We start from the raw sequence: 8,459 nt of genomic DNA, 5'->3' as shown, positions 1-8,459 counted from the left end.
CACACACACACACACACACACACACACACACACACACACACACACACCCCAAAACAGCACACCAGGAGCTCGGACTCGAGTCCCCTGCCCCATTCATATTAATCTGCCATCCACGGACTCACGAACTCTCCCACGGGTGTTTCTCACCACCAGCCACGCAGCTCTCTTCAGTGTAACGTGGGCCCTCCCCCTTCTGTCCCAACAGACACAAACTTGTACACACTCACGGCGGATCCCCATCCTGAAGTCGAGGTCCCAACCTAGAAGGGGTGGCTGTTCCTATCAGTTGTTCAGGGATCAAACTTCAATGAGAAGCTAAGGACAGTGGTCTGAAAGGGAACGGGGCAGATGATAACTAATGCTCTTTGCCCTTTGGCAGAGGGAGGAGGAAGAGGGTCGGCAACCCCCTAGCTTCCGCCAAGACCTATCCTGTCCAGCGTGGGCCCCAACTGCAGCCCAACATCTTACAGATGGAGGGATTTGTGTGGGAAAAGAAAGAAACCAGAGAAAATTTAATTGCAGTTCTAACTCTCGGCTCCCTTTCAAAGTCATTAAGTGGCGGAAGCTGAAGCGTTTCGGGCGCTATTCCTAACTTTGGCTGTCATGGTGCAGCAGAAAGTGTTTTGGTGGGATTGCGGGAATGAAGGGATGGGATGAAGAGGTCGAGGAGTAGCGGCGGATTTGGAGAGAGGAAAGGACAGCTAAAGGAGACCCAGAGAAGCGGCGCTAGAATTTAAGAGCAGGGGAGGGAATGTCGGTAACCAGAAGCGACCCCAGACTAAGTGAGAGGAGAGGAGCTCGCTTTCCAGCTAGTCCCCTGATGCATTGACATGCAAGGAGCCTGCGGGGCAGAAAGGAAAAAGAATGAGTCAGCTCCAAGTTCTAGGGAAAAAGAAGAGAAGAGTGGGGATAAGAGAAAGGAGGAAAAGGAGGAGGAGGAGGAGGACTGTGAGGAGGACGAGGAGGAAAATGGGGTGGGGGAATCGACTCGCACGAAGGGAGATAATATTTTGACAGTCCTGAATTGAGGGACGACGGAAGGGGAGGAGGCAGACAAAAATAACTTTTGTACAGGTGTCTCCTAAGACAGACCCCCGCCAGAGCATGCCACCTCTGGGACCTCCCCGGCCCCCACTACCCCCAGAAGCTACAGTGGGGGCATGGTTCTAATTTCACCCTCTCTTACTTGAAAAGTAGAGGGAGGGGAAGCGCTCAAGGAAGCCAAGTAGCTGCTGCCTTCTCTACCCAACTCTAGCAAGCTCAGTCGCTGAGACCACTAACTTCTCAAACACAACCCCCCCCCCCCCCACCACATGGCCTCTTCCCCTCGGCCTCTTCAGCGCCTCAGAAACAACGATGACTCTGGGCTGAGTAGCAGCAAGAGATAAGAAGGGGACAAGTCACCCCACAGCTTGACTCATGCCCTATAGTACCTGTTCTTCCCTTCCCCCACTCTAGCTTCCCCCCTCCCCCAGCCAAGTTCAATAAACATTTACGCGCTCAGGGAAAATGAAAACGCGCTTCCCTGCTATGGTCCAGGAGTTGGTTTGCACGCGGCTAATCCGCCCATCCCCAGCTCGCAGGAATGGATGCTGTCCCCCAATCTTCCCAAGCCGAGGTTGGCAACCAGCATGTGTGGTTCTTGTTGCATTTTGCCAAGTGGTATTGCTGGGATAAAATGCTTTCCCTCTTTCCCTTTCCCTGGCCACCTTACCCCCTCTTCCATGACCATAGAAAACGAGAGAGAGAGAGAGAGAGAGAGAGAGAGAGAGAGAGAGAGAGAGAGAGAGAGAGAGAGAGAGAGAGAGAGAGAGAAATTTCAGTGCAAGTAACTAAAGTAGAAAATACACTTTGTCCTAGAGAACATCCCTCTTCCCTAAGTACCAAACAAACAAACAAAAGCCTCTCCACACCTACCCAAACAAAACTCAAGGAGCAGCAACACCATTTCAAAACTTTATCCAACAAGGCCACTTTCAGCTCTCCCTATGAACACTAACTCGGTGAAATTCCCCGTTCTCAAGCTTTTCCTTCACTTTCCACTGAGCTTCTTGTCCCCACCGCTTCCCCCCACCGTGCCATCCCATCTTCAAATGCGAACCCATCTCTCCAGAGCTTTTTGCTTCCCGACCTGCCCACTCTGCCTCCCCCCATGAGTTCCCTTCCCTTACCTCGCATGGTGTTGCTGATCGCTCACTCCGCGCAGTCATGAAGCTGCTACCAGCCCGCACCTCGGAAAGCACAAAAATCCCCTCTCAGAACGAGTGGAGGCTGCAGCCGAAGATCTGTTCTGCCGAGAAAACCATCCCTCCCAGGCTGTTATTGTTGCCAGTTGTTGGTGTTGGCTGCTGAGTGGCTATTGAGGCCTCTGCTGTCTTAACTGGTTTTGATGATAATGGTGATGATGATAATGATGGTGGTAGTGGTGACTATTTGGTCAGGTGGGGTTTTGTTGTTGTTGTTTGTTGTTGTTTTCAGGAAGGGTGAAAATATGTTGTCTGATTGGTGCCTGGGTTTGTTTTGTTTTGTTGTCTTTCTCTCCAATGTATTTGCTTAAAAAAAAATGCCACCACCGGTTCAGAAGATTTCTTTTGTGATCACTTGGACTGAGGAGGAGGAGGAGGAGAAGGAGGAGGAGTTGATGGTGGTTTGGTTAGTTACAAAGAAGAGGGGAAAGGAGCAAAAAAGGAGGGGGGGGGCAGGAAAGAAAGGAAGGCTGTGTGGATGGCAGAACATGTGCGTTTTCACATGACATCTGCGCCTGTTAGCGGATCCACAATGTGAATTTTCACTGTTCAGTTACAGGGACGCTCAGGGAGGGAGGTGGAGAGGGAGAGAGAGAAAGAGAAAGAGAGAGAGAGGAGGAGGAGAGGAGATGGAGAGAGAAAGCTGCAAAGAGGCTTATAGCAGAGGGCGGGCTAGACCCGAGTTCTAGGCTCCTCCTCCTGTCAGCGCCACTGCCTATCACCAGTCTGCTGCCCTCAGCCGGGCTGGGACCACTCCAGAGAGACTCAGCGAGAGAGGGAGAAAGACAGAATTACAGAGTCTGAGAAAGCCAGTCAGAGGAAAAGAGGCGAGAGATGGAGGGTCCGGGAGATCCGTAGGTAAAATTCCCTGACTCATCTGCTGAGAGCAGGTTGGGGAAAAGGAGGAAGGACAGATGAACAAGGATAGACGTTTAAGCCACCAATTTTCAGGTCTCTGTGCAGCTAAACAGGAAAAAACAAAAAACAAAAAAAACAAAACAAAAAAAAAAACCAAAGAACTCTCTTGGTCCAACCTGTCTCCACATCTTGTGCTGATTTCCCAGTCATGAAGCTTGCCTGTTCCTGGTTTTAAATTTATGGCAAGCCTTCTCCTAATCCCTTTTCAATCTGCATCTCTGGCAGGGAATTTAAATGATTATAATTATCAGTAGTAGTAGTAGTAGTAGTAGTGGTGGTGGTAGTAGTAGTAGTAGTAGTAGTAGTAATGGTGGTGGTAGTGGTGGTAGTAGTAGTAGTAGCAGTAGCAGTAGCAGTAGCAGCAGCAGAAGCAGTAGTAGTAGTAATAGTAGTAGTAGTAGTAGTAGTATCTAGTAGCAATAATACTGTGTATGAGAAGCCATTTTCACTATAAGTAAAATACTCTTTCAAAGTAACTGTCAACTAGTTCTGAAAAATATTTCACATATCACTCCTCCTCACTACAGCATTTTAAACTCATCTCTCAGGTTTCCTTTAAGATGGTATTTTTTTTCTCTTTGCCAAAGAAATGGGTTTTTAGGGTATAGATAATATATGACCTACTGATTATGGGGTTCTAGGAAGTTGAACAATCTAAAAAGGAAGTGTGATTATCCCCTTAATTCAGGGTTAAAGAAACTGAGTGAAGAAGGTAGGATTGTGCTAATTGAGCATTACATTTATGAGAAGTGTTAGGAGAGGATAGTAAACTGATTGTCTATGTTAGTTGTTAGCTGAACACATTACTTTATCTGTTTCAAGATGATTGATGTTTGGGTGCAGGTAAAGTAATCTGGAATCCTTAGGTAAAAGTTGTTATATAAATTCTTTTATTAATTTTTAATTCTAATAATGCCAGTCTAGTACAAATGAAGAAAAGTTTACTTGTGGGTAATTTTTCTCAGGGATTAAAATTAAAATATTCAAAAGTCTTCAGTCTGGTGGGTGGATGAGCATAAAAAATAATTTGTGTTGCTATTTGTGCTATGTCTACATAGCACAAAGTGAAATCTAGATCTGGCAATTATCTAGTTAATTAGCTCATAGTATATAGATAGAAGAGACAGGTGAGTCTCCAAAGTGGTTTTCTGTGGCTCATGACAATAACTGGATGAATTTCTGAATTCCTACTTCTGACTGGGTCTTTGTTTGCCCAAACAAGTTTATTCTTTATTGCTGGGCAATGTACTCTTTAAGACATTTTAAATATTAATCATGAAACATGATTGATTAAATTAAAGAAATAGATTGAACATAAAGGAAATTTCCTTCCAGAATAGTCATTCACTTATAAATACCTTTTCCCCAGATTTGTAAATGACAGTAGTTAATCTTTTAAGACAATATTTAAGGCTGCATGAGTTTATCATTTTAATCAAGTAAAATATATTCATCCTAACTACATTAAACCTTCACTAAGTTATGCCTAATTTAGTGGCTTCATTAAAAATTTCTGAATATGAAATAGTCAAGAAACAAGTTGTGTCTGTATCTTTTTTGAATCTCATATGCCTCAAGCAGATATAGCTAGAATGCCAGGAATTCCAAAGCCTTTGTTAAGTCAGAGGCATTTTTAGCTATCTTTTTATGATAGTTGTTTTCTTTTTTACCATTAAGTAAATAAGTTTAAGGGTTCTGAATCTGTACTCTTTCTAAAGCCTTTAGTTCTAAATAATTTCAACAATTAGTCCACTCTCCATTACTCCTTACCTTGCCTGTAATCATAAAGAAATGATAGGCCAGGTATGCACAGGAAACACATTGCAGAGTTTTTTCTTTTTTATACTTGTAGGTATATTATGGATGAACAATTTAGTGCGTTCAGCAATGTATTACTTTGCTCGAGCTAGATGTCATGTATTTATTCTTTTGAGCATTGTAAAAATGAAAACCAACACTTTTCAAATTGTAACCAAATATAAATAATTTAATAATTAAAATCCTTTAGATATATTATTTTGATTTTTTTGGGAAATGTTATGTAACAATATATATAACAAGACACAAGACTTTAAAATATGATTTCTTTTGTTTTAAAGGGTATAATGAAAATTGATCATGGGTTATAATGTATAGGTTTATGGTATTGTAAGTCATTCTGAAAATTTAAGAGTTCCTTGGTGAGTGGTTTCCAAATGCTAACAAAGTTGTTTTGTGGTTGTTAAAACTATAAAAAATAAACACAGAATTTAAAATTCAGCCTTTAATTAATGCTTTCCAATAAGTCTTGAAACATATAAGAGGAATTTTGTAGATAGGGTTTTTTTTCATCCTCTTTAAAAAGCAATTAGATTTTCCTATATCCCAAACGTTATTTGTCTTTCATTTTCGAGAGGACCAATGACATCACGGGTGATATACAACAACTATCACTGACCTACCTTTTGTCACTTGAAAGAAAATGCCAGTGGTTTGTATTTTCAGATTTTAATCAAAGTCTTCCTCAATATAATTTTTTAACATTGTAAATATCCTTCAGTCTATGATCCTGAGTCTACTTAAAGTTATGATTGGGTTAATAACATTTTGTATTATTCAACCAATGAGGACTTATTGAGTACCCACTACATGCCAAGGACTATGTTCAGTCTCATGCAGTGGTATCATTTAGAATCTCAAGGCTTGCCTATATTTTCCTTCTAAAAATGGGTATATAGTAGCAGAAAATATTTGATGGAGGGAATATTTAATAATGAGCTATTACTGTACTGTGACTGCTAAAAAGCTCTTGAAAGTTTATGCTATATGAAAAAATTGTTGTGTCTAGATCTTAGAAGGCCAAAATAATGTGATAAAAGGAACAATAGATTAAGAGTCTGAATGTTTGGGATCCACTTTGACTCCTTAAACTTCAGTATCTTTATCAGTAAAATGAGAATATCAATCTGCATATAGTTTCTTAGCAGAGTTATTTTGAGATAACGCACCTAAAAGTCCCTATAAGTATTTAAAGAGACAAAAGTGTACAATGGAATGAGAACTGGTTTGGGTGTCAGTAGATTTTATTTTAAATTTCACTTGTGATTTTTACAGTCTGTCATACCTTAGTTAAATCACCTAACTTTCCTCGACCTCTGTTTCTTCATTTATAAAATGAGGGTGCTGGATTAATTGACCACTAAGGTATCATTTAGCTCTAGATTTATGATTCTATGCTATAGATGTATGATTATTATTATTATTATTTTAAAAATACATCCCAATAGTATAACTGTATTTTGTATACTGGTGAAATGATTCTAGATTCTAGATTCAGTTCTGTGTCCCGTTTTTAGAAGAGACACTGGCAAACGCACTGTGTTTAGAGAGATGGAGTTGAAGTCAGAAAGACTTAAATAAAAATTCAGCCTCAGACACTTTCCTGCTGTGTGATCTTGAGAATGTCGCTTAACTTCTGTCTGCTTCAGTTTCCTCATCTGTAAAATGGGGACAAATAGCACTTACCTTCCAAGGGTGCTGTGAGGATCAAATAAGATAATATTTGTAAAGTGTTATGCAAAACTTAAAGCATTAGATAAATACTATTAATTGTATCATCATCATCCTCATTGTCATCATTTTTAGCTTCAGAGGACTGCAAATAACCACTTTATAATATATGTTCTCTGATTTTTACTGGAAAATCAGACTGCATACATTTCATATGGGACAGCTAAGTGGTACAGTGGATAGATTGGTGGGCATAGAGTCTGGAAGACTTACGTTTCTGAGCTCAAATCTGGCCTCAGACACTCACTAGCTGGGTGACCCTGGGCAAGTCACATAATCCTGTTTGCCTCAGTTTCCTCATCTGTAAAATGAACTGAAGAAGGAAATGGCAAACCATTCTGGTATCTTTGCCAAGAAAACATCAAATGAAGTCATGAAGAGTCAGATATGACTGAAAAGACTAAAAAACAACATTTCAGATCCTGTTAGTTTGGTTTATTTGAGAATCCTTTTATTGATTGATTTTTGAGAACACTGGCTTAGACCTTGGATACATTCTGTACTGAGTCATTAGGGAAAGTTTAATTTGTCTATTCTAGATTGACTCCATGTTGTTTCTCAGCTTTATAATCTAATACAGAAAATGAAAGATTGACTAGCCATGAAGTGTCTTGTGACCTATCAAGTTTAGTTAGGTATACTTTACTTTGGCTTTACTATTATTGGAAGCAGGATCTGGGTACTACAGACTCTAAATCAAGCATTGCGGAGTTTTCCTTGTAAAGGGCCAAATAGTAAATATTTTAGACTTTGGAGGCTTAGAGACAAAAATGAGAATATTATGTATGTGCTTAAATAATGAGATAGAAAACAAATTTCCACAAATTTTTATTAACAAAATCCAAAAGATAATAATAATAATGAAATTCAGTACTTTTATTTTTTTTAATATAAGTGAATGAATAATGAAAAGAATGGAATTCTCTTTTTTTGGGGGAGAGATAGCATTTCCCTTATTTGAGATTAAAAGTTAGTGTTCCCTACCATCAAAATCAAAAGTAAATGTTCATCTGTTAATACTGATCTGTAATAAGATTTTCTGTATTTCATCTCTGAAAATGTCTTTTTGCACATCTAAATACTTTAGACACTGATATCAGTGCATGAGCATATAATTTTAATTGAGTGTATTCATTGCTTGGAAAGCACTTATAGAATTCTGTTATATTCTCTTCTCTTGGTATTTGTCTTTTAGCAGATTAGTAATTTCCAATTGAAGTTTTGGTGGAAGCTCCTCACTTGTATAATTAAATTAAGTAATTCAATTAAATAATAATTAAATAATTAAATTTAGAAATATGAGGTACCCTCTTGATACCCCAGATAAATTCTTGACGACCATATTTCCCTTGCACTTGCATCAATATCTGAAAAATGTTTTTGAGACTGTAGTTTTACGTTGGAAAATGTACGGGGATCTCACTTCTATTACCTTTTGATGGCCCAGAAAAAGTAAAAGAAACTTAATATTACTTGTGACTCAAACAACATGAATTGTCAACGAATTGACTTTGCCCTAGTATGTTTCACATATAAGTCCTGTTTTGCTATATAATTTTAGGTTGTTTTCATTAAGAAGCACTATCAAGTCTGCAGCAAAAGCTAATTTCCAAAGCCATTGGTTGAAGGCAATTCCTCTTGCTCAAAAACATTTTTCAATCTTGGCTCAGAGCACAAAAAATTGTAAAAAACAAAACAAAACAAAAAACTTTTTTTTGTTTCTTATTTTGGAATGATGAGCATACA

Source organism: Vombatus ursinus, unplaced genomic scaffold (assembly GCF_900497805.2).
Source record: "Vombatus ursinus unplaced genomic scaffold, bare-nosed wombat genome assembly UNPS02014807.1, whole genome shotgun sequence".
In the NCBI taxonomy this organism is placed as follows: Eukaryota; Metazoa; Chordata; class Mammalia; order Diprotodontia; family Vombatidae; genus Vombatus; species Vombatus ursinus.
This window is presented reverse-complemented; position numbering follows the sequence as displayed.